The sequence below is a fragment of the Mustela putorius genome, unplaced genomic scaffold, assembly GCF_011764305.1.
Source record: "Mustela putorius furo isolate JIRA1106 unplaced genomic scaffold, ASM1176430v1.1 tig00003836_pilon_pilon_pilon, whole genome shotgun sequence".
NCBI lineage: Eukaryota > Metazoa > Chordata > Mammalia > Carnivora > Mustelidae > Mustela > Mustela putorius.
Genome location: NW_025421989.1, coordinates 34,135,705 through 34,163,572, shown reverse-complemented (window position 1 = coordinate 34,163,572; position 27,868 = coordinate 34,135,705). Strand labels below are relative to the sequence as shown.

General features: G+C 43.4%; 1 long non-coding RNA gene across 1 annotated transcript; it reads right to left on the bottom strand.

Moving 5' to 3' along the window:
- Positions 1–26,988, bottom strand: LOC101689613. The gene is made up of 3 exons (XR_199637.3): positions 20,206–26,988; positions 19,360–19,487; positions 1–509 (listed from the first exon to the last, which is right to left on the bottom strand). It is a non-coding gene; the product is annotated as an uncharacterized LOC101689613 (long non-coding RNA).
- Positions 26,989–27,868: the final 880 nt, after the last annotated feature.

Here is a 27,868-nt window from a genome sequence, read left to right as displayed (position 1 = left end):
CCCTGAGATCATGACCTGACCTGAAGGCAGAGGCTTAACCCATTGAGCCACCCAGGTGCCCCCAGGGACATTCGCTTCTGGAATCCAAGCTCTTGCCTCCTCCTTACAGATTACCTGCATTCTCTTTGCTCAGACTCTTTAAAAGATAGCTCAAGCCCAGTTATTTTTTTCTGGTTTTATCTATTAAGACTTACAGAGAGGCAGGCAACCAATGGGTCCCAAGTTCCAGGATGCTGCAGGGTCCCCCTTTAGACACTCGGAACTTTCTGCACTTTCTGCATGAGTCCGTTTAACAATTTGTCAGCTCCCCTCTGGGGAAGTTCATAGGAAACCTGGGCGGGGTGGGGTGATTGTGCAGGCATCTCACAACTCTGATCACTTTGCATAATTCACAAGTTCATGGAAGCATGGCGTGTTAGTACTGCAAAGTCTGAGACCGTCTTGTCTAAGCCTCTGGAAAACACGAGGGACTGATGCTCAGGAAGGGGGAGGCATTAGCCATCTCAAACCTGAAAAGAAAGAAAGAAGAGAAGGGAAATAGGGAGGGAGGGGGAGGAAGGAAACAGCAGCTGTGATATCCTAATGGCCGGCATTCCACATTGTTTTGTTCAGTATTTTGTGATGGATTCAAGTGCATGCAATGAGCTACTTTAGCAATTCTGTGCTAGTGCCAGCCCCCCTCTCTCTCAATCTCTCTCTCTCAGACCCTTCACCAATGATCTTCCTATAGCCAGTGCAACAAGCTCTATTAGAGTACACAAAGTTCAGACTTGGATCCTTATAGTGAACGAAGTCTGGTGACTTCCTCCCTCCCCACTACTCCACTACTACACACACACACACACACACACACACACACACACTACATATATCGGCTGTTTTAACAGGAGCTAGGAAGTGTTTTCTGGGTAAAAAAGAACCTTAGGGTACAGACCCATGGATAGATCTGATACTTCTCTAGAAGGTCGCTGATAGAAACATGGTCTTATGGAAGAAACAGAGCCCCTGGGAGGGAAATCCCCATAAGGAATGAAGCGAGGACTGTTCAACAACCGTACCTACATCTTTGAGGCAAAGGGTGATTTCTGGATAAAACATGATGGAGAACAGTGGTAAGACCCTGCCACCCTGTGGATGTGAGTGCCCCCCAGCCCCTGCCCCAGACCGCTGAAACAACAACACTCAGCTCTAGAGCCCTCTGTGGGACCCTCACCCTAACCGGTCATGGCACTCGTTACTTTGCAAGACCTATGACATGGCGTTTCTGCTTATCATCTCAAGGCTCAGTGGAGTCCCAGCATCCCTGGCACCTATAGAGCCTCTTGGACATAGGTTGGGGGTGGGGGCGGTGGCGCGGAGCGACGCTGCTCTGAAACTGGGAGTGGGGGACGACAAAGTTAGGGACATCTGGCTTGGCTTAAAAACAGACCACATTTTTGCTTTTGTTTCCTTCTGCACAGCAAAGGAAACAGTCAACAAAACAAAGAGGCAACCCACGGAATGGGAGAAGATATTTGTAAATTACAGTACAGACGAAGGGCTGATACCCAGGATCTATAAAGAACTTCTCAAACTCAACCCACACAAAACAGATAATCATGTCAAAAAATGGGCAGAAGACATGAGCAGACACTTCTCCAAAGAAGACATACAAAGGCTAACAGACACATGAAAAAATGTTCATCATCATTAGCCCTCAGGGAGATTCAAATCAAAACCACATTGAGATACCACCTCACACCAGTTAGAATGGCCAAAATCAACAGGACAGGAGACAACAAGTGTTGGAGAGGATGTGGAGAAAGGGGAACCCTCTTACACTGTTGGTGGGAATGCAAGTTGGTGCAGCCACTTTGGAAAACACTGTGGAGATTCCTTAAGAAATTAAAAATAGAACTACCCTAGACCCTGCAATTGCACTTCTGGGTATTTACCCCAAAGATACAGATGTAGTGAAAAGAAGGACCATCTGTACCCCAGTGTTCATAGCAGCAATGACCACAGTCACAAAACTGTGGAAAGAACCAAGATGCCCTTCAATGGACGAATGGATAAAGAAGATATGGTCTAGCGGCACCTGGGTGGCTCAGTAGGTTAAGCCTCTGCCTTTGGCTCAGGTCATGATCTCAGGGTCCTGGGATCGAGCCTCACATCAGGCTCTCTGCTCAGGGGGGAGCCTGCTTCCCCTTTTCTCTCCGCCTGCCTCTCTGCCTACTTATGATCTCTGTCAAATAAATAAATAAAATCTTTTTTAAAAAAGATATGGTCCATATATATAATGGAGGATTATGCCTCTATCAGAAAGGATGAATACCTAACTTTTGTATCAACATGGACAGGACTGGAAGAGATTATGCTGAGTGAAATAAGTCAAGCAGAAAGAGTCAGTTATCATATGGTTTCACTTACTTGTGGAGCATAACGAATAACACGGAGGACATTGGGAGTTGAAGAGGCGAAGTGAGTTGGGGGAAATCGGAGGGGGAGATGAACCATGAGAGACTGTGGACTCTGAGAAACAAACTGAGGGTTTTGGAGGGGAGGGTAGTGGGGGGTTGGGTGAGCCTGGTGGTGGGTATTATGGAGGGCACATATGGCATGGAGCACTGGGTGTGGTGCATAAACAATGAATTCTGGAACACTGAAAAGAAATTTAAAAAAATAAATAAAAATTAAAAAAAAATATACCAGACCACATGTTTTGTCTCTAATCCTCTCAGAAAAAATAAGTAATTGAATGTATAAATAACAGAGCCTAAGTTAGTAAGTTGACTTTCTCTGCAAAACGTTGTTACACCTACCTCGTGTCCCCAGGCTTCTTTAGGAATGTGAATTGCTGTTAGTAGTCTTTATGACTCTAAGTGTAGCAATAGAATACACAAGATAAGGACTCCAAAGATAGGGTCTGAATATCAGCATTGTTATTAATTAACCACATGACCTTGGGTTACTCACTAATCCCAGAAATTCTCAGCAGAAGTCTCTCCAGCATTCGAGGGTATTATTATCACCGGGAGGTATGCCTTGAGTAATTAGCTTTCAATAATAGTCAAGTCCTGAGACTTGAAAGCAACTTAAAGTACATAAATTAGAGTGAATCCAAAGTAATGCCAATAATTCCATCATTCTGATTTACCTGCATGTGTTTCCTCAAAGGAGAGAGAAAGTGTTGGGGAAATTATAACCAGCATATCATGGGGACTGGGCATTCCATTGCCCGTTGAACTGATAAGGGGGTACACAGAGGAGCTTGAAGCCACGTGACAGATACGGCCATCTGACGTTAACTGATAGTATCTAAAATATCTTTTATATATGAAGATAAAAACACCAATGCCTGGGTGGCTCAGTGGGTAAAGCCTCTGCTTTTGGCTCAGGTCATGATCCCAGGGTCCTGGGATCGAGCCCCGCATCGGGCTCTCTGCTCGGCAGGTCTGCTTCCCCCTCTCTTTCTCTGCCTGCTTCTCTGCCTACTTGTGATCTCTGTCAAATAAATAAATAAAATCTTAAACAAACAAACAAACAAACAAACACCAATGCCTTATGAAAGAGAGAAAGTGAAATGTGCATGAAATTTCAAGAGTGCTCATAGACGTGGGGCTCCTTGGGGCTATGGACCCCAAGAACTCAGAGTTATATGTTCTTTGTCCTTGGCCAATATGGGTCTTGAGGTAGAAATTTCGTGAAACTCTTAAGCCATGTCTCTGTCAAACCAGACAGTTACCACCCCATCAGTAGGCGTTAGTTATAAAGATTATAGAAGTTATGTACCCATGAGTTGTGATTCGACATTTGCTTCCATTTCTTTTGAAATTTCACCCCCCATGATAAATTTTTAATAACAAAACTGCAAGGAAAGACAAGAGAAGAAAAAGAAGGGCTTGGGTTTCTATATTGCACATGATTGAAAGGGGTCTTAGGAACATTTTTGTCTACGATACAACAGTCACCTTCCAAATAAAAGGCAGACAGAGTGAGAACACAAGAAAAATTATAAATGTTCTTCATGTTTATAATAAGATGCTGTCTCTATAAATTCTACCTTTTGTGATATTCAACAACAAAATAAGAATTATTTATATTTTCCTTTTCAATTTGCATGCTTACTGCTTTATTACATTTATCTATGGAATGGGAGTCTGGAAAAATTCAAGATTCATTTTTTTCCAAAATAAGTTCCCTTCAGGAAAATTTGATTGAGCACATTTTTTTTTCCCTTGTGCAGACCTCGAAGGCACAAAATAAGATTCATCATAATCCTTAGTTCAAGGTATGCTCTGCCAGATTTTATTCACTGAAGATGGCTGGAGTGGTCACTCCCTCTCACATGTTCAGGAACAATGTGACCTGGACACTCCTCCCATAGAGGGGGGAGCTGTCTGTCCTCTCCCCCTTGAAACTAGGCAGGACCTGTGACTCACTCATGACCATAGATTAGGCTAGGTCTTCTGCCTTGTTTGCTGGAACACTCAAGCTGGAACCTCGAGCTGCCATGCTGTAAGGAACTTCAAACTAGCCCATGGGGTGAGACCACATGGGGAAGTCCCAAGATTACAGACAGAGAGAGAGACCTCAACTGCATCAGCCCCCACCACTATCTGATTGCAAACACATGAGAGATCCCAAGCCAAAATCACCATAGAAACAGTGAAAGATAATTGCTGTTGTATCAAACTACTAAGTTTGGGGGTAATTTGTCCAATAACAACTTTAATGGCACATACACTATTGTCCCTGATCCATGAATGGTTCCATGGCTTGCTTGGGGGAGTCAAAATAATATAGTACTTATATGAGCCCTGACTGGCCATCTCTCTAGAGTTTCTCTTGCTAAAATCTTGTATTTTTAAACATTGATTTCATTATTCATGTATTTGCAAAATTTTTGTGAATGCAATGCCTATTTCTGCCTTGCTCCCTCCCTTGCCAAAAATGTTTATAGTACTATTTATTTACCCTAGAAATATGAGTTTCTTCTAAACTTGGCTATGGCCTTGACAGCGCATCATGCATGGGAACTCTACTCGTCTTTGCACCCCCATAGCTAAAAGATTAGAAATTCCTGACTCAATCTCTAGGAAGCTTCAGTTTCCCACATGTAAGATGGCGGATCTATCCTCACCCTGCCTGTCTCGTGGGGTTGCTGTGAACACCTATTTAGAAAATGCTGAAGAAAGCATTTATAAGCAGTAAGGATTTGTTATCATAAAGTGTATCTTTTTTCCACTTTCATGATGTATCTTTCATCATCCTGTCTCCTCGCTCATCTGGAAAGCACAGGCTTCAACCTCTTTCCCACTGTGTGAACTTGAAAAGTTTCTCTGTAAATGACCCATTGTCTATATGGCAGGCATTTGTACGTTTCTTAAGGGCAGTGACCAGGTCTTCTGTTCCTTTGATTTCCTTCACATTCGGGATGTAGTAATGCATTGGGTTTAATAATTTTTTCCCCCCGCCCACGTGTCCCGAACTCTGGCCTGTCATTCCCACACAGACTGTAAAGCAGAACCTTGTATGGCTATGGCATGCCCAGCTCGGATCCCACTCTAGGAGGGGTCATTACTGAAAGACCGAGAGGGTCTCATTAGAAAGTGGCTTTGCCCTCAAGGCAGCGCCATGGCATGGCCCCCGAGGACAGCTTTAGAAAGATTCTGTAGTGCCAGTCCCTGAGATTTCTCGAACGAACATCCAGATGTCCGTCTGCTGCACAGACACTGAGAGGGTTGTTTTTGATGATGTGATGTTCCTAATTTCTATTCACAGGTCACGTATGTTCCCGGTTTCCTTTGGGAATTAAAGCTGGGGTCTTGGGTGTGGAAATCTCCAAAGAGTTGGCGACAGAATTCCCGGTCTTCAAATCTCACATTCAGCTCAGCCCCTAATTGCCCACAGAACTTCTGTTTACCATGCAAGGAAAAGGGACCACATGAGCCTTTTTTACCTATAGGCTGAGACCTCCTTGCAGAAGACTGGCAATCTCGCCTTGGGGGATATTTCGCAGCTCATTATTTTTTCTCTCTAGGTACAGTAGCCTCACTTCTGCTCATTAGGCTCCTTTCACTACATCATTGCTTTTCTTTAATGTGGCTGGTCTATTAAATAGCCCTCACCTGGCAAAGCCCCCCAGTGTCCTGAATGTAGCTCTGCTCCCCCGCTTTCATGACTCAGTTTGGACGTTGCTTTAATAAGAGTGGCCCTGGCACCAGCATCCCACGTCTCCTTGGGCCACAGAGCCCCTCTGCAGCAATGGGGGGGGGTATCAGACAACTCAGAGGACATGCCACTTAGTGTTCAGAGGTTCCTGAAGGGTTTCACAGACACGGAATGAGGGACACCAGAGGAGCAGCTCTGAGCAGAAATATCGGCATCCCATTTATTCAGCGCTACCAAATATCAAAAGGCAATTGATTAAATATTGATCTGACAACGGCTTGAAAAGGAGCAGGTGCTTCTCACAGTCTGGCAAGAAAACAGGGTCAGGAACACTAAATGTGGGTACTGCAAAAGCATGTTTGCAAAATCTCCGTGTCTTCTTGCCATGATTAAAAGGCTTATTAGTCACGGGTGAAATCCTATAGAGGGAATGTGCTTTGGCGTCAGCTCCTATTAAGCTGCATGAAATTCATGTTTCTTCTTTAGTCAGAATCCCTCAAACTGACCCAACCGATGCAGTTCCCTTTGTGGTCAGATCAGCCGCTTTGGACTTTTTCTGAAGGTCACCCCTTGAACTGAAACAGATCTTAAAAGGCCAGTGTTCTAGTCTTTGTTTGTTTCCAAGTACAGAAATCCACTTGTGCTAGCTTGGGCAAGAAGGAAAACAGAAACGTGTGTGCATGCATGTCTAGGTGTGGGGGCGTGTGTATGTGTGCACACACACACGGATGTATGTATCACCGACCTGAAGCCGAGGAGTCTTCAGGAAACGACTCTCCTTCTCGTCTTTCCTCCCTCTCTGCCTCCTTCTCTAGGCTCTCACAGACTCATTTTCACCTCTCTGCCCCTATGTGGATTTTTCTTCTATTTCCCCACAGGCCAGAATCCTCTTAGCTCACCCGCCACTGGCTTGACTTTGGCTTTGGTTTGTCTCAGCACTGACTCCTGGGTGCCCCCCCACCCTCCCCCCGCCATCAATGGCATGTCACCATTGCTGCAGGCTGGATGGCAATCGTGAAATGGTTGTCATTGCCCCGGTCCACGCAATGCTGGTCATAGCTATTCACATCGTCATTGCGCCAGCTGAGATCTGTGCGTTGTCAGTGTTATGCGTGCTAAATTGAACTGCTGCTTAAAATGTCTTCAGAAAGATTATACTATGATTTCTCATTGAGATGAAAAGGTATCGTGTACACAGAAAGGCGGGTAAACAGAGCGGTGGGGCATACATTTGATATTAGCAAAGCAAATATTCATTATTGGAGGAATGGTAGCAATTTCGTAATTTTTTTTTTCAAAGCAACAACCAAGTGTTTACAAGACCCAAGGCAGGAAGACATCTACAAGTAGATGAAGCTGTGTTACATTGTGCTTCCCAGATACAAACAAAAGGACAGCCTATCTCCTGTCGAGTAATGCAATTGAAAGCAGGAGAAATTGCCAAATCCTTCAGAACAGACAAAAGAAATTTCAAAGCAGTGAGAGGCTGACGTGACCAATTCACACGTTGAGCAAGATCATTGTTAAGACAATGAATATCCATTTGTCCCAAACTGGCCAACTTCTAGCAACATTTGTTTCAACCAAGGGAAAAACAGTACCCTCCATTTGATCAAACAGTAAAGCACCAGAGTCAAAAGTTGCCAACTGGGTGTCAGTTTCTTGGAAGGAAATCCTGGATACAAGAGTAGAGCACACTGGGAAGAAAGGCCTTATCACTGATGTTTTGGGGGCATGGAAAAAAATCACCTGTGGAAAAGCACATGCATCAGCAAGTGTGAGTTGAAAAATATTTCAGGAGAGCTAGACTCAATGCAAAGAAGTTTTTAGGAACTTATTTCACTTGTGTATTACTCTGTGTGTGTACTTAGTACATCTGAAAGGCCCTTTCAATATGTATAAAATCACAAGTGGATGTGATTTTTTAAATGCATTATAACAGCTTAATTGGCAGCATTTTTTTTCTCCCTTAGCGACACATGATCCATCTTACAACTGATGTCAACTTAGATGCAGTGAAACACAGTAGGCCCAATAGAATGTGAGCAGAAGCTCTGGGTATAAATTTGGCCTCGCCTGCTTAAGAGGAGACACCAGGTCCCAGAATTCCCCTTTTTCTCCCAACCCCTGGCTGGAGAGGCAATGAGGCCACACTATCCAATATGGTAGCCGCTAATTAGCTTCACGTCATGATTTAAATTCAGCTTTTATTTTATTTTTTTTAAAGATTTTATTTATTTGGCAGAGAGAGAGATCACAAGTAGGCAGAGAGGCAGGCAGAGAGAGAGGGAGAAGCAGGTTCCCCACTGAGCAGAGAGCCCGATGCAGAGCTCGATCCCAGGACGCTGAGACCATGACCTGAGCCGAAGGCAGAGGCTTAACCGCTGAGCCACCTAGGCACACCTAAATTCAGATTTTTATTAATTAAAATTCAAAATTCTGTTCCTTAGTGACACTAGCCACAATGTTAAGTATTCAGTAGCCACATGTGGCTAGGGGTTACTATATTGGACCTCAGAGATACTAATAGAAACTTTCTATCATCATTGAATATTCTATCGGAGAGCAGTGGACTAGAGGGACTTTGACTTTGGAAGCCATGCAATGACGATGGCAGAGCCATTCATGGTCAAGCACAACTGCTTGAAGCTGAGCGTCTCACTGACCTGGAACACTCATCTCTGACGGTTGAAAGAGAATGCGTGTCTTTGTTCTTCACACTACTTTATTGCTGGATATTTTGGTATAGGAGTTCACTTTTCACACTAATTAATACCATTGGTTGACTCATTTATTCTCCCTTTCCCCCAGTAGGTTCTACTGGGGCAGACTTATATTGTAATTTAGCACATGGTCTGACCTCTGATAGGCTCTTAAAAACATGTACTGGAGGATTTAATTAATAAATAGGAGCACATGGGAGGGACAGCTACAATTCAGAAGATTAGTGAAGGTTTCCTGAAGGAAGATGCATCTCAGGTAAGGCTTGAAGGATGAGTCAGAGGCAAGAGGGATAAGGGCAGGAGGAAGAAGGTTCCAGATAGAGAGAAGCCCCAAGGGGAGAGAGTGTGGAGCTTTGGAGAGAGTGAAAACTCAACATGTTTGAGCTGAAGGGAGGTAGGTGGTGAGAGTCAAGCAGGGAAGAGATGGTGACAGGCTGTGTGAGCCAGGCCAAGATTTTATGTCATCCCAGAGGCAGTGAAAGAACCACCAAACTATGTTGATGCTTTCACTAAGCTATCTTAAAATTTTTCCAGTAAAACAAATGTTTGTACTTTTCTAGGAGCATTTGAGGGAGGGGATTCCCTGACGCTTGAGGTAAACCATTTCCATAGATCCTCGTGGAAGGTTCCCTTGAGTCTAACCTAAACCAAAGTATATTTCTTTTTTGGTCATGTGGGCCTAAGACATACTGCTTACCATTCCTTACGGTTTTTGCATATGGTAGGAAGCTCTTGGTGAATAGGTCAGAGCCTGGTGTTGTAAGTTCCCCGCTCGGATGGCGGGCATTTTGCTACACGTGGTAGCTTGAATGAGGAGGGACCTGGCACAGCCATAGAGAGGGACAAGGGACAAGGGAATAATGGAAATGCATTCCGAGAGAGATAGCAAGACCATTGCACATCTTTTCTTCCTGGAAATAATGATTCCAGGTCCTATCACCCTCTTTTCTCAGTAACGGGGACAATCTAGGGTCTTTTCTTTGTGAGAACGATGATACATGGAAAACAGACAAACATTCTACATTAGCCTTTATCGATGAGGTGATTCTAACCACTCATCTATGGGCAAAGAGCCTGAATTATAACAGCTTCCTCCACGTAACTCTAACAGCTCTCTTGTGAGTTTTAGATCTTTACTTCTAACCTACTGTTCACATCTTCCTCTGTGAAAGTCACAAGCTCCTAGAATTCAACATGTCTCAACCCCTATTTATTATCACCCCCGTACCCTCCCCATAAATCTGTTCCTCCTCCTTATTGCCAACACCATCTTATCCACCTAAATCACAGATTCCCACACTTGATGATTGTCCTTGCCTCCTACCTTTTCTCAGACCACTCAGCCTCTCCACCACCAAGCTCAATCATGTCTGCCTCCCAAGCATCTCTGCCCACTATGCCATCCTGTCTTGCATTTCTCGTTGTTTCCAGAACCCATATCCTCATCATTTCCTGCATCTAGCCCCAATTTCCTACAATCTGGAATGGCATGCCTAAAATCCACATCTAACCATGCCATTCCTCCGCTTAACATGTCTAAATTACTCCCTCCCACTTTGGAATGAAATCACATTCAAGAATGGAGTGTACAAGGCCCTTCACAACCTACTCCCTGCTTACCTCCCCAGTGTCATTTCCCACGCCTCCCCCAGATCTTCTCCTGCCACTTCTCCATCTACTGACAGGCACAGTCGTTCCTGCTCCTCTTTTTATAGTTGTTCTCTTTGACAGCCACGTGCTTTCACTTTCTTATGCACCTGGCAAAGTCTACCTGGCTTGTCAGGTTCAGTGTGGATAGCTTTTATCTAAGGCGGCCCCTTCTGATTTTTAGGTAGCCAGCCTCAGTACTTGGCAATATCAAAGCTTTGCCGTAACACTTCAGACACCATGTGAGATTGCTTCTTACTTTGCATCTCTTCCTGACAACAGAAGGAATTTGTCAAAAGTAGGGCCCTAACTCATTCATCTGTAAGAGTACAGTGCCTACTATAGCACCTGACACATAATAAAGCACCCAGCAAATGTTTGTTGAGTGAATTATGAACCTAATCAAAGAGAAAATTAGTGAATTGGATGATAGTCTTGCATAATTTATAAGATACACTACAAAGAGTTAAAAGGATATAAAGAAAGAGCAGTTGAGAGACTGAGGGGGGCTCTAATATACATCTAATTGGGGTTCAAAATGAGGGAACATAATTACCCAGAATCATGCTGGTTAGAGAAGGCTAGGACTCAGATTCAGTCACACAAATTCTAAAGAGTATGAATAAAAACAAATCTAAACTCATATAAAACTTCAGAATATCAAGGGCAAAGAGAAAATGTCAAAAACTACAAGAATGAGAAGACAAATTTCTGTCAAAAGAAAAAGTACTAACAGCAAAAGATGATAGAAGACAATGGTGTCTTCCAATTACTAAAGAAAAATCATTGTCAACAAAGGTGTTAATTTTCAGCAAAAATAACATTTAAAGGTGAGGACAAATAAAGACATTTTCAAAAATAAAGACTCACAGATATTTACTAAGTAAACAATTAGAGGATATACTTTAATAAGCAGAAAAGTGAACCCAGAAAAAGTAGGCTACTAGAAACTATGATTAAGAAATATATATAGAATAATATAGAATAATAATTTTAATTAACCATTGACCAATAAAAAATAGAGCCATAAATTGTGTCTTTTTCTTTCAGAGGGAGAGGGAGAGAGGGAATCTTAAGCAGGCCCCACACCCAGCATGGAGCTAGACACAGGGCTTGATCTCAAGACCCCAAGATCACGACCTGAGCTGAAATCAAGAACTGGATGCTTAACCGACTGAGCCACCCAGGCACCCCCATAAATTGTCTTTTTAAACAGATGGGATTAATGTTCTAGACAAAATAACAAAGAAATTGAGGAGGCTAGTGGAGCTAGTTAAAGGTCGGAGTATGAGAACAGATATATTAAATAGCTTTAGACTTTGAAAAAAATTCATAATTAAATATGCATGTTTAGAATGTAAGAATAACTAGTAAAATTGGAGAGAAATATAACACACAGTTTCCAAACTGGCAATGAATAAAAAGGACAATTAATTTTTTTCCAGTCTATTAGACAGTTCGAAAGGAAAACAAGTGTGGTAAGCAGAAAACACAAAATAGGAATATAAAAATAATTTCAAATATATCAGTATTACAGAATATATGCAGCATGATTTCATTTATGCAATGTTTTAAAATTCGTAAGATAATTCCAAGTGTTGTTTTCAGATATATATCTGTGTTGTAAGTTATAATAGACAGTCATGTAAATGAATATCAATCTCTGGGGGAAGGAAGAAAGGAATGGTATAGAAGTAGGGTACACAGAGAACTTTCACTGCAGACTTTGTTCCTTTTTAAAAATTATGTGGTAAATATGACCAGAGGTTAATATTCCATAATCTGGGTAGTAGACACACAACTGTAGTTTTCTGAGCATTTGAAATACTAAAATAACTATATATAAATCTATACCAAATGCAACGTAGCCTCCACATTTCCAAATGAAAAGATCTTTTAGGAAGATTTCTTGATCACTTGGATGGCTCATTTTGTTGAGCATCTGACTCTTGATTTTCGGCTGAGATCATCATCTTGAGGTTGTGAGATCATGCCCTGTGTTGGGCTTCATGCTGGGTGTGGAGCCTGTTTGGGATTCTCTCTCTCTCTGTCTGTCCCTCCCCCACTGCTCATGTGCTTTCTCTCGTTCTCTCTCTCTAAAAAAAGAATTTTTTTATCACCTTGAATACACAAACTTTCAAAGATACAGATGGAATAGTGAAAGGTTTACTTACATTATTTAATTTTCTAATAAAATTAGATATCCATATTTATAAACATGTTTTACATAAAAAGAAGTATTAATTGGAAACACTGTCCTTTTGCCTTGTGAAACAGTTGTTTTAAACTAATCATGCATCTTTGATGTCAGTGACTTTCTTAGAACACATTTAGGGATATGTTCGTGACATTGAACATAGGTTTTGAGGTCACATGTTATCCTCACTTCCCTCAAAGTTAAGATACAGTCCTCTTTGGTCTATGTTTAATGGGGTCACTGGAAATATCTGAGGCATTAAGTTTTCATCCCCATATTAGGATAGTTTTTTTTTTTTTAATTCACCCTATAGGTTTATGTTTACCATCTCCAAAGGTGACCACTTACAAGTAATCCTTAAAAGGCTTGGTTACATCATGATCTAACTCTTGCAGTTGTGAAGCCATGTTCCCATGCATGGTCACATTTGCACTAAATTTATTTGCCTCATTTTTAACTCTATTCTGTCAGATGGTCATCCAAAATTAGTATTTTGGATGCAACTGAAATCATTTCTAGCTAATGTGTCTTGACCAAACAAGTATTTTGTTCATCAAATTAATATAATAAACTACAATAGGAGACACAGTGCAATGTCAATGGGAAACTGATTATCTTACACCTGGTACCACCTTACAAACAACTATTTCTGATACTTCAAATCCATGGGAATGTATAAATAATAAACTAAAACAAACACCTGCATACCCACCACACTGAATGGACTCCTTTTCTGAGCAGTAATTTTAATTTCTGCGATAAGATAGCATAGACTCAATATTCCCTCTTTTTTCCTCAAAGTATGACTAAAACCCTGGAAATAATTCCACAGACAATGATAAAAGAACTCAGAATGTTGGGTAGAAGAAGACAGACTGGTTAGGGACCTCAGGACTTGAAGACCAATACTGTCATAAATCCCTGGGTTTTCATTTTTTTTTTTTCCAGGAAAAGGGAATCTCATCAGGGACTTAACTGGGAGACACACCCAGGGACATGGCAGGCCAATCTACTCACAGCAGTGGTACCAGCAGAGCTCAGGATGCTGTCCCATCCCCTGTCCACATCCAACAAGAGCAGCAGGCTCAATCTGTCTACAGCACAGGCAAGAGTGGGTCCAGAGTGGACCCGTCTACTCCACCCCCACATAGACCAGCAACATTTAAACAGGTATCAATGGAGCTAGCATGCTCCATGTTTTCTATCTATCCACTCAGTGGCTGCAGGTGACCCAAGGTTAATGTCACTCAACCCTTCACCTAATGGTAAAGAATCATCCAAATCCATGGCTCCTGATCCTCCAATCAATGGCAGAAGGAAGCTCTAGTAGCCTCTTCACTCCCCCAGAAGCACCTACGAAAATAGGAAAATAGGACAGGAAGCCAAATGACACAGGTGGCCAGTGAACAGGCCAAGGGTAGTGTTTTCCCTCTCATAGGTCTAGAATCCCTCATATTCTACTTAAGAATACTGAGAGGCCCAGGGAAACACTGTTCATCCTCACAAATGGCACTAGCAGGGATCTAACAGAAGCTCAGGCAGAGCCACATAAATCAAACAGACCAGAATACCATTGCAAGGGCTCAGGAAACTAAATTGCCATTGGAACTGAGAGCTAAAAAAAGGTAGGACAGAATGTGCAAGCGAAACCAAAACAGGGCAAATGCCAGATACAATAAAAGATTCAAAGACAGAGTCTTCTAAAATAAAAATTAAAAGGTCGAAAATACAATTAAAAAATTACTCATCATTCTCATAACCAGGAAAATCACAACATGGATTAGAAAGATGACCAACTTGGGGCACCTGGATGGCTCAGTCATTTGGGCACCTGACTCTTGATTTCACCTCAGGTTGTAATATCAGGGTTGTGTCATCAGGCCCACATCAGGTTCTACATTCAGCATGGAGTCTGCTTGGGACTCTCCTTCTTCCTCTCCCTCTGTCCCTCTCCCCTCCCCACCCTGTAAAATAAATAAATAAATAAATAAATAAATAAAATCTTTAAAAAAGATAATCAACTGATACTAATAAGAAGATGAATCAGATTTTGGAATATGAGACATATTCTAAAGCAGTCACCATAAAATTGCTCCAACAAATAATTATGAATTCTCTTAAAACAAATAAAAAAATAAAACCACAGCAAAGAAAGAGAAAATATTTTAAAAAATACTAAATGGAAATTATAGAACTGAAATATACAGTAGTAATTGAACAAAAAACTTACTTGATGGGCTCATGGTAGAGTGGAGATGACAGAAGACAGAATCAGTGAACTTAATAAAAGCTCAATAAAATTTACTCAATCTGACCAACACATTAACAATAGACTTAAAAAAAAAGAACAGAATTCCAAGAACAATATGGACAATAAAAAAAAAATCTTACATTTGTCTCATCAGAGTCTCAGAAGGAAAAAATAATGTGGGGTTGAAAATGTATTTGGTGAAATAATGGCTGAAAAATTCTCAAAGTGGAAGAAGACCTAACCCCACTAAGTAGACACAAAGAAATTCATGCAAAGACAAATAATAGCTAAACATAGGAAAACTCAAGATGAAGAAAACAATTTCTTTAACAACCAGGGGAAAATGACAAATGAACTGGAGGGAATAACAATTCCAAGGATAGCGGATTTCTCATCAGAAACAAGGGTGGCCTAAAGAAGGGGCCCCATGTTTCAAGTGCAGAAGTATAACAACTGTCAACCATGAATTCTGTACCTGGTGAAACTATCTATTAGAAATGAAGGGGAAATAAAGACATTTCTTAGACAAGGAAAAACTGAGAGAATGTACTGCTAGTAAACCTACATTTAAAGAATGGTTAAAGGGTCATGAAGCAAACCTCAATACAGAATATGTTCTGTGGGAACACATAAGGAATCACAGTAGATATCAGTAACAGAAAGACAAAAATAAAAGAACTGGAAATTAAACAGTACACTACTAAGCAACCCATGGGCCCAAAAGGAAGTCTCCAAAATGATTTAAAAACACATAGAGATAAATTAAAATACAACCTATCACAGTTGGTAGGATTCAGCTAAAGCGTTACTGAGAGGGAAATGTATAGCACTCAGTCTTTCCATTAAAAAAGAGGAAAGATCTCAAATCAATAATCCAAGTTCCTATTCCAAAAGGCTAGAAAAGGAAGAGCAAAGTAGAGCCAAAGCAGGCAGATGGAAGGAAATCATAAAAATAAGAGCAGACATAAATGAAACTGAAAACAGCAAAACAGGAAAAAAAAATCAATGAAACAAAAAGCTGGTTCTTTGGGGGAAAAAAATCAATAGCGTTCCAGTGAAATGGGCATATAAATTGAGAGGGGACACAAATCACTAATACTGGGAACAAAATAGGGGATATTGCTATAGATTCTGTAGCCATTAAAAGGATAATAAAGGAATACAACAAACAACTTTACTCTCGTAGTCTGACCACTTAGAAGAAATAGACCAGTTTCTCAAAAACCCTGAACTAAAAAACTTCAGTGGAGATACCATAACCATTAAAGAAATAGAATTTGTAATTTAAACTCCAAAAGAGATTCCGTGGCCCCAGTGGATTTACTGGAGAATTTTACCAAACATTTAAATAAGATTAACATTAATTTTACCCAATATCTTCCAGAAAATAGAAGAGGCAGTAACACTTGCCAACTCTTATTATGAGGCATGTATTATATTGACCAAAACCAGGAAAAGACAGTACAAAAAAAGAAAACCACAGATCCAATATCTCTCAGGAATTTACAAACAAAAATCCTCAACAAAATATTACCCAACACAATCCAACAATGTATACAAATAATTCTTTTTTTAAAGATTTTATTTTATTTATTATTTTTTACTGGGGCAGAGGCACAGAGAGAGAGAGGGAGGGAAAGAATTTTAATGCCCAGTGTGGGACCCAATGGAGGGCTCAGTTTCACAACCCTGAGATGATGACCTGAGCCAAAAATCAAGAGTCAGACGCTTAACTGACTGAGCCACCCATGCGCCCCTATACGGTAAGTCTATACATCACGATGAATTGGGGATTTATTCCAAGAATGCAAAGGTGGTTCAACATTCAAAAATCATTCAATGTAATCCATCATATCAACAAGTTAAACAAGAAGAATCATTTGAACATATCAATGAAAATAGAAAAAAACACATTTGAAAATGCAGCATGCTTCATGATAAAAACTCACAGCAAATTAGAAACAGACAGAACTACCACAGCTTCATAAAGAGCACTTACAAGAAACCCACCAACATCGTACTTAATTGAGCAACTGGATGCATTGTCCTAAGAACAGGCACCAAATGAGGATGGATGGTCACTCTTACTACTCATACTGACCAGAGTACAGGAAGTTCTAGCCAGTGCCATAGGCAACAAAAAGAAGTAAAAGATACAGAGAGAAGAAACAGAGAAATAAAATTGTGCCAATTTTCAGACTGTCTATGTAAAAAATCCCAAGGAATCTATTTAAAAAACAGAACAAAACAAAACACCCAACATTCCAGAACCAAAAAGTGAGTTCTACAAGCTTATGGAACATAACACCAACACACAAAGATAACTGCATTTTATAGACTACTCATGAGCATGTGGAAACTAAAATTGAAAGCCATGATAGAATTTACCTTCATGCCAGAGAAAGTGAAATATTTTGGTATATACTTAACAAAACATATCCAAGATTTGTATGCTGAAAATTATTTTTTAAAAACTGGTAAAAGAAGTCAAAGAAGATCTCTAATACATGGAGAGACATTCCATTAAAGGGATTAGAAGACTCAACATAGTTAGAATGTCAATTCCCTCCAATTTGATATATATATATATATATGTTTAATGTAATTCCTATTAAAATCCCAGCAAGGTTGTTTGTGAACATGGACAAATTTATTCTAAAATGTATATGGAAAAGCAAAAGCCCTTGAATAGCCAAATAATCTAGAAAAAGAAGGAAGGAATCATTCTACCTAATACTAAGGTTTGTTACTTAGTTATAATAATCAAGGCAGTGGTATTGTTGGATAAGTAGACACATGGGTTAATGAAACAGAATAGACCAGAGATAACCCTCCACAAATATGTCCGATTAATGTTTGACAAAGGTGCAAAAGTAATTCAGTGGAGAAAAATGGCCTTTTTAACAAATACTGCCAGAGCAATTAGATATCTGTAAGGGGGAAAAAAAAAAGAAACTGAACCCAGACCTTATAAGTTACAGAAAAATTAACTAAAACTGGATCATGGGCTTAAATGTAAAACATAAAACTATGAAACATTTAGGGGAAGAAAAGATGAAAAATCTTGTGATCTCCAGCTAAGCAGAGATTTTAGACTTGACACCCAATGTGCAGTCAGTAAAAGAAAATTGGTGAATAGGACTTCACCAAAATTAAAAATGTTTGCTCTGCAAAACACCCTGTTAAGAGGATGAAAAGACAAGCTATGTACTGGAGAGAAATGTCTGCAAACCACGTATCTGATACAAAGGACAAGTATGTGGCATATATAAAGAACTTGCAAAACTCAACAGTAACAAAACCAAACAGTCCGATCAGAAAATGAGCCAAAGACATGAAGAGCTATTTCACTGCAGAGGATACGCAGATGGCATATAAGCACACGAAGAGATATTCAGCTTCATTAGCCATTAGGGAAAGGCAAAGAAAAAAAAACCACAATGAAATATGATGACACACCTATCAGGACCGCTGAAATAAAGAAGAGTGACAATGTCAAATGCTGGCTAGGACTGCTGGTGAGAATGTAAAATGGTACGGTTACTCTGGAAAACAATTTGGTAGTTTCTTATCAAAGTAAACAGGCAACTACCATACAAGCCAACAATCACACCCCTGGGCAGAGGGCAGAATTTCTAAGGAAATGGAAACCTGACATTCACACAAACACCTGGGCATGAATATTTATAGTCGCTTTATACATCATAGCCAAAATGTGCAGATGAGCTAAATGTCCCTTAATAGGTAACTGGTTGAACAAACTCATACATCCATACTGTGGACTCCTGCTCAGCAATAAAACAGAATGAACTACTGATACATATAAAAACTAGAATCAAATTTGATGGAATTATGCCGAGTAGGGGAAAGAAAGCCAATCCCCAAAGTTATATACTATATGATTCCATTTATAGGAGATTTGGAAATGACAAGATTTTTGGAACAGAGGACAGAGTGGAGGTTGTCAGGGGCTAAGGACAGGGTAGAGCAGGAGGGAGTAAAGATAACAACGGGGGGCCCTGTGGTGACAGCACTGCTCTGTCTTGACTGTGTGCTATCTCCACACGCCCGCATGCGGGAGGCGACTGCGCAGGTCCAAGTACACACATGGGCAAATGAGTGCAAGTCCAACTGGGAAAACACAAAGACTGCCGGATGATATCATGTCAATATCCTGGCTGTGAGATTGCCCGGCAGTGTTCTGAGATGTTATCACTGGGGGAAACCGGATAAAAGGTACAGGGGAATCTTGCTGTATTATTTCTCACAACTGTGTGTGAATCTACGATTATCTCCAAATAAAAGTCAACAACCCTGCAAGTCAGAACTTCCTCCCTCCCCTTTCGCTCCCCCTCCCCACCACCCCCAGCGAGTTGTTGAACATTTACCTGCACAGAATTGCTTGTCTTTGGAGAACGGATTTTGTGTTAGGCTTCTTCCCTGAGTGCCTCACAGGGAGACGAAGTTGGTGGCTGGAGACAGTGGCTTTACCATCCTTGACTTCAGGTTTCCTCCTCTGTAAAATGGAGATAGGACTAGAGTGAAGGAAAATGAATGATTACGCAGAACCTTCTTTTACCTACATTACCTTCCCTTATCCTCTCGGCTAGCCCAGTGAGCCAGGCATTAGGAGTGTCCAAGTTTCAGATGATGAGACAGGCTGAGGAACATGCCTATCATAGAAGATGGCCAGGTTGGAGTCCACAGTCCAGGCATGTTTGGTTACTTATGGCTGTCTGGGAGCTTATCCACTCTCTGACCCTAAACCATACAAGGCGACGTCTCCCAGTGGAAAGTGAGCTAGGCAGAGAACGCCTGAGCCTCTAAGTGTGAGTTGTGGGGTGGGGAGGAGGGCTAGGGGGGACGCAGCCTGCTCCTACCAGGTAGATACAGTTGCATCAGGAGCCACAGACCTCACTGGGCCAGCATCTCTCCACTGTGGAGCTAGAAGAGAGAGCTACTCGTTTCCCCCTGGCTGGTTGTCTGTTCCCTACCACTGCCTGCGGTATGTAGACAAAGCAACCCCAAAGGCCCAGCACTCTCTGCTTAGAGACCAGGCAGGGGATCAAGGTCAGCAGCTGAGAGCCATGGGGACATGGGTATGTACAACCCCGGAGGACACCGGGGTGGGGTTGGGGGGGGATAACCCTGGCCCTGGGGCCAGGCCCAGCCCATGAAGAAAAGAAGGAAATATCTGCTTAGGTTGGAGATCACATTGCCCAACAGAGGCTTACCTTCCAACCGTTGGCGATCTCCTTGGTGCTTTCCTCACAAACTCTAGAGAATGGACAAAGGCAAGGCAGTTCAGTGGTTAGAGACTGGGCTGGAGGTCAGGAGAGGTAGATTTCAGCCAGCCCTGCAACTTCCTCCAAGTCTTTGGATCAGTCATGCTCCCCCCTTCTGGGATTCCGTGTCCTCGCCCATAAAATGAAGGGGTTCGGATCTGGTGGTCCCCAAGGCCTCTCCAGGTCCTGCCAGTCCTCATATCCGAGGTTAGCTCCAGGGCCTGCACACAGGGCCCGCCTGATTCCACCACAGCTCACAAACATGATTGGAACAGAAGCCCTAGTCCGATTTCATTTTTCTTCCAAGGCTGTTTATTGCCTAACAAAATGTACTTAGTGGTAAATTCGTGACCATGATGTTAAGTGTAGGCTACAAAGCCAGAGACCAAAAAAATATTAAAAATAAAATAGTGAGGGGGAGGGGTGGGGAGTACAGAGCCGGAAGAGGGAGGGCCATCCAGAGGGTCGGGAAACCTTGGATTCACGGGAGCGGCTCATACACACGGGCACTATTCCTTATTTATTCACATCCTCTGCCCTGTCTGGGTTCCACGTGGTCTCCACTTCTTGTTAGCTTTTCAGCTGCACACCAGGCCCCAGCTGGCAGTGGCTAATTGCAATCAGCAGGTGAGAAATGTAGGTTCTCCGAAAAGGAATTATCTCCAGCGCTGGGAACCATTCTGGGAAATGTAACAGACCTGGGAAGAGAGGGGGAGATGTTTAAAACCTGAACTTCTGTGAAAAGCATTAATTGAAAAAGACAGAACCGCGCACCAGGAACCCATGACTCGCTCGCCTGAAAATATAATGAAGCGACTTCATGTGGAAGGAAAGATGGGGGAGCATTTCCATTTCTGCAAAAGCAGCTCTTGCCTCGTGCACACAGGCCCTGCCTGGCCTCTTTTCCCAGGAGAGCCAGGGAGCACAAAGGTTTGTTCTGGGGGGGGGTTCGTCTTTATCTTTACATTTTTCTGCATCAGTAAAACCACAACGCCAAGCTAAGGACTTTTTATTTATTTATTCATTCATTCATTCATTCATTCATTCGTTTATTTAGTTATTTTTAGAGAAAGATGTAAGGCAATCTACTGTGAAGTGGAATGACTTGAGAAAGCAAGCTCAAAATCAGGGCGCGATCTCGAGCTCGCTCAAGTCTCGTGCCAAGGGAGGTGTTGGGGGGACCGGAGGTGGGTACAGCCAGAGACTGACCCTAGAAGGTTGTCCCGCTCCTTGGGGAAGCAAGCAAGCCTCAAGGCAAGGAGCAAAGTCCTGGAGTGGACTGTGATCTCCGCCCAGGCTGCTGGCCGTGGGTCCCATTGCAAGCACCTGGGGACACGAGAAAGGCCCTCTAAGCACCTACCTGCTCTCCTAGAGAATCGGCTTCTCTCTGTGCGTTATCAGGAAAGGGAATGAAAAGCGTACCAAAGGGGTGATTTGAATTTCATTTTCTCAATATGTGCCCCCATGGGGAAAGCTGCGTGGTGTCGCATGCTGATTCAAGGAAAACGGTCTCTCTGCTCGCTGAGGTTGAAGGCTCGTCGTGGGTAGCTTGCCTTGCACCAGGCAGTGGGGGCACCCCGAGCACAGACTGGGGGTATCCCACAGCCAGGGCCTGGTCTGGCCACCTTTACAGACAGCTCCCCCCACCCACAGCTCCTGCGGCCCGCTGGGTTCCGTGTTAGAGGAGGGAGTGAATTGCGCTGCGACCTTCCCCAGATTTGGTAGAAGGCAAGGGCTAAGATGTGGCATAAAACACAAAAGTCTCGCTCCCTGAATAAATGTTGACAGGGCTTTGTTGGGGGGGGTAGGTTAGGCTCTGGGGCCTGGCTCTGAAGGAACCACAGTTCTTGGTGGAAGGTCAGGCTAAAGACAGCTACGCCAGGGCAGGGGCAGGCACGGGGGCGGGGGGCAGGCAGCTAGGGGATTTTGTCCACCTACAGGAGCCCCTCCCACAGTGCCCAGCCACTCCAGGGGCCCAAGGAATGTCAGAGGAGAGATTCAAGTCTCCAGGGGAGGAGATAAAGAGGCCTCTAGAACTTTGGCCTCGGAGCCAAACCCCAGGCTTTGTGATCAAAAGACAAATAAACAGCCATTCCCACAGGGTCTCTCAAACCTGCTGAGCGGCACAAATGTTTCCTCCTTATAAACAAGCTTACCTGAAGAAGGGGAAGAAAACCAGACCCTGAAATCCCACAGTTTTTGGCAGACCCCTTAGGAGAAACGCCTGCCGGCAGCTTATCAAGTGCCTTTCTCACATCGCTCTGAAATAAGATGTCAAAGTTTGAACATAAACCATGAACAAACAAAATCAGTCCCGTTCTTCATGCCGGCTTCCCCATCCTGACACAGGGAAGGTTGAAACAGAGCTGCAGAATTCAAAGCCACTGGAATGAACTGAGAGAGGCCAGTGGGTGGCGGAGGTAAGCAGGGAGAGGTGGCCTCCTTTCAATGAAAGCAGGCCCTGTTCCGCTGATCTGCACAGGCCTAGGGGGCCCTCTTCCCACAGATACCCATGGAGTTCTTTCCAGAGGTGTTACTGGCCAAGACGAATGCCCTAAGGAGCACCCACTATGAACCACCATTTGGGATAGGCCAATGTCCACACAGAGCAGGTCTCTGTTCCGAAGCTTCCATTCTTATTAGTAAATTAAACAGCATGTTAGTAGGGGATATGTGCCAGATCAAGAACCTATCCAGGAGAGGAGCTCCTGGGTGGCCCAGTTGGTGAAGCATTCAACTTTTGATTGCAGCTCAGGTCATGGTCTCCGGGTCGTGAGATTGAATGACACGTCAGGATCCGTTCTCAGTGGGGAGTCTGCTTGAGAGTCTCTGTCTCCCTGAGATTCTCTGTCTCCCTCTTCCTTTGCCTGCCCCCCGCATAAATAAACAAATAAATAAAATATTTAAAAAGAGAGAAACAATACATCCAGGAGAGGGGTGGAGAATGGAGGAGGCGACTTTTGAGCAAAGATGAAGGAGTGAGCCCCTCTAGGAGACACTCTGAGGGAAGAAGGACCCAAGTAGAGGGCTCCTTCTAAGTAAGTGCCAATGACCTGAGCTCGAAGCAGGCCTGGCAGAGGCCCAGGGCACCGTGGGAGCCACTGGAGCTGAAATGGAAACACGAAGGCTGTCGCTGCAGATTCTGAGCGCGGTAGAGAGTCACCGAACATCATAGCCAGTGCCCAGGTTACCTCATCAGCCTGTTCTGCTGCGCTGGCCTCTTTAGAGCCGCCTCTAGGGGCCTATACTCCCTGATTCTCTATCAGCTACCACCTAGTCCCTGAGAGGGTCCTGATTAGTTACTAACTAAAGGGGAAGCCCCACCCCCAACTTCCTGGACAGACGTCATAGCTCCCAATGCTTCAACTCGCAGATGGAGGCATCCTGGAGACAGATGTGTAGGAAGAGGGAGGCTGATCTGGAAGTGTCCCTCTCCGCTCCCCATCCCCAGGTCCCTACAAAAGCTGTCACCATACACTGAATGATTCAATAAAAGTTTGGCTGACCCTTCCCCACAGAAAGCATGGAGATGAGACTTGGTTGTGTCCTAGACTCATCTGATTTGGTCTGAGTCTCTGACGCAAGCACCCAGGATTGATTTAGGGTCTACCATGCTGACAGACTCTGGCCTGGCTCAGAGAGGGATGCAAGCAGGGTCTAGCTTATACTGGGAAGCTGCAGCTCAGGGCTAGCCCAAGCACTTTGAAGACAAATTCTTGGCTCAATGCCCCGAGGATTTCCTTGCTCAGAACCTCCCTGTTTGCTTTTCAGCATTTAGCAACACAGGCATTGCAACACCCACACAGAGCCTCGAAGTGGGGTGACCTTGGAAACAAGGAGCTCGTTCTGGAAGCCCAGGGACCTGGGTTCTGCAGCAAGGCTATGTGACTGGATGTCGCAGTTCGGCCAGAAGTGGGTCAGAAGGGCCACAGCTGTGGAGTAAGTGCCCTGTGATAGGGCAGAACGTTCCACAGCTGGGGACCTGTTGAGCAGTCTGTAGGTCCGCAGTGTGGACCCTGAAAACAGCAGCACAGGCAGTCAGGAGGGAGAGATGGACGTGAAGTGGAGGAAGGCAAGGACAAACTGGAGGCCAGCTGGACAGAAGGGAGCCTTCCCAGTTTCTCACAGCCTCCAACTTCATAGATGCAGGTGACCTACAGGCCAGGTGGGGGGTCTTCCAGCACGCACACCCAGTGGCCCCGGCACTCAGAGAAGCCCAGGGAGGGTGGCCAGCGGCTGCGGGCCCGCTGCCACCCACACCAATGATGTGAGAAGGTGGATGGGTGACATGTGTGAGCTGGGACCGTGCCTGTACTGCTAGGATGGTCGGACCACAGAAACTTCACACAAGTTTCTCTTTGGGCCACCCCTGACCATGGAGGGTAAAGGCGAGAATTGTGTGAAACATAGTTCCCGTTTAGCGACTATGGTAAACCCACCACTGTGACTTTGACCTCAGGCCTCAGCTTCCTCACCCCTGACATCTAGTTGTTGGCCTGAAGGAAACTGTTGGGAGCATCCATGTTACAGTAACAATTCCATTTTCCCCCTCACTGGCAAGCCAGCAAGGGTAGCACATCCCACCAGGTCAACTTGCATCACACAAGGAGGTGCCAGGACAGCCCAGATGCTATTGCAACGTTGGGAGGCCCCACTGGCTGGACTGAGTCCAGAGTCTCAGCCTTAATCCTCAGAGGAACTCCACATTCCATGGGCACACACACTGCCTCATTTCCCACCTTATCGTAGGTCTGTAGGAGTGAGACATTATCATCTGTCTTCCCTGGTAGTAAAATTCAGATCCAGCATGTGGCTGGACTAATGCCAGTCACCTGCTGAGACGGGGGCAGCAGGTGATGAAGCCCATGCTCCATCCCTAGCACTCAGGCTGAGAAGTCCCAGAAGGCTGCAGGGAGATTTTTAGGCTGCACACCGTTCAATTAACAATCCAGACCCAAACATGTTCTCTAGGAGTTCAGCTTCCAGGTGATTCCAGAAAACTCTAACACAACCTAATGAATATTTTTCTCAGCAAATAAGGTGAGCACTGTGATCCACGAAGAGCTTTCGACAAAATACGCTTTTTGTAGACTCCGTTCTTAGGTACTGCAGGGGGTGGGAGGAGACAAAGAGGTAGAAATGCAGAATGGAAATGGAAAAAAATTATATTGTATAGAGAGTCTCATTTATGACCAAAGAAAAGAAGAGGCGTAAAAATGTGGCCGTTCAAGAGAAGGGAGGCTGGATGGATCTTCTTTGAAATTCCATGAGTTTAGGAGATCATCAATAAATCTAAAACTAGAGGTTCCTATCTCAGCACATGCAAGGTGCAAAGAAAGGAAGGAAAAGAAAATGCCAGAAGGAATACCTGAGTTCAGAGTACCTCATGAAAGAAATAACTTTTATTTATTATGGGGCAGAGTGGGTACAACACTGAATGAGACTATGGTCCTGAAGTTACACCCTCTAGACTTGCTCCTTGTGTGATGTCTGTCTGCTGGGGGAGGAAAAGTCACTTTCCCTCTACCCTTCTAGGTTCTTGGCTCAGACAGCACCCCCCCCCCATAAAAGACTAACAGGAAAAAAACAAACAGATGTTTAATGATACCTTCCATGTACATGAAAGACACCCAGGAAAATAGACTAGCTCCAAACTGGCCCAAGCCACCCCCTTAAATACCATCTCCAGCTAAAGGCCAGAGAAGACATCGGGAGAGGAGAGGCTGGTTCTGGGAGGTTTCCAGGCAAAGCACAGTAATCAAGACTAAAGGTGTTATGCAGATTTAGGTCATTGCCTTCTCCAATGATCAGAGTTTCTAGAGACTGAGTCATCCTGGTACAGAGAAGGAGACACCCTTAGAGAAGGAGAGCTCCCTTATACATGTAATTTTCTCTTACAAAATGGTAATTTGTGCTCCGTTTTCAGAGTTTTTCCCAAGTCTGCTGTTCCTTAAAAATAATCAGCCTAAAATCATCTTTATGCCAAAGAGACATATTTTGGGGTGACAAATTCTGCTGAAGTATATGTATGTCTCGCCTAGAGCAAGGTGGTTCAGACCACAGCCAGGAAGCATCCAAGGTGCAAAAGCCAGCCAGCAGGAGGCGCCGGCACAGCTATAAGGGTCTGCCCTACGGAAGAAGAGACACTGAAGACTTAAAAGTGGGAAAGGACTTATGTCCATACAAAAACTGGCATGTAGATGTTTACAGTAGCTTTATTCATGATTGCCCAAGCTTGGAAACAAACAAGATGTCTTCAGTAGGTGAATGGGTCAATCAACTGTGGTAATCCAGACAATGCAATATGATTTAGCACTAACAAGAAATGAGCTATCAAGCCATGAAAAGATAAAGAGGAACCTCAAATGCATGTTACTAAGTAAAAGAACCCAATCTAAAAAGGTTACATACGATTCCAACTATACGACATTCTAGAAAAGGCAGAACTCTGGAAATAGCAAAAAGATGAGTGGTTGTGGGCAGCTGGGGAGATAGGGGAGGGAAGCACAAGTGAAGCCCAGAAGATTTTTAGGACAGTGAAAATAGTCTGTATGATATTATAATGGTGGATACACATCACTACATTTGTCTAAACCCACAGAATGTTCAATGGTAAGGGTCAACCCTAACATAACTTATGGACTCTGGATGATAATGATGTACCAGTAATAGGTTCATCAACTTTTAAAAATGTACACTCCAGGGGCGCCTGGGTGGCTCAGTGGTTTGGGCTGCTGCCTTCGGCTCGGGTCATGATCTCAGGGTCCTGGGATCGAGCCCCGCATCGGGCTCTCTGCTCCGCAGGAAGCCTGCTTCCCTCTCTCTCTCTCTCTCTCTCTCTGCCTGCCTCTCTGCCTACTTGTGATCTCTGTCTGTCAAATAAATAAATAAAATCTTAAAAAAAAAATGTACACTTCAGTGGGGATGCTGATAACGGGGAAGTTATGCATGTATTGGGGGCAGGGGTTATCTGGGAAATCTCCATACCTTCTTCTCCATTTTACTGTGACTCTAAAACCTAGAGGACAACACAGACAGCACCCTCTCTGACCTTGGCCACAGCGACTTCTTGCTAGACATTTCTCCAAAGGCAAGAAGAGAAACAAGAGCAAAAATGAACTATTAGGACTTCATCATGATAAAACACTTCTGCACAGTGAAGGAAACAGTCAAAAAAACTAAAAGGCAATCTACGGAATGGGAGAAGATATTGCAAATGACTTACCATTTAAAGAGCTAGTATCCAAAATCTATAAAGAACTTATCAAACTCAATGCCCAAAACAACAACAACAACAACAAAAACAGTCAAGAAATGGGCAGAAGATATGAACAGACATTTCTCCAAAGAAGACAACCAAATGGCCAATAGAAACATGAAAAAATACTCACCATCACTCGGTATCAGGGATATACAAATCAAAACCACTGTGGGCTATCACCTCACACCAGTCAGAATGGCTAAAATTAACAAGTTAGGAAACAACAGATGTTGGCATGGATTTGGAGAAAGGGGAACCCTCTTACACTATTGGTGGGAATGCAAACTGGTACATCCACTCTGGAAAACCGTATGGAGGTTCCTCAATAAGTTGACAATAGAGCTACCCTAC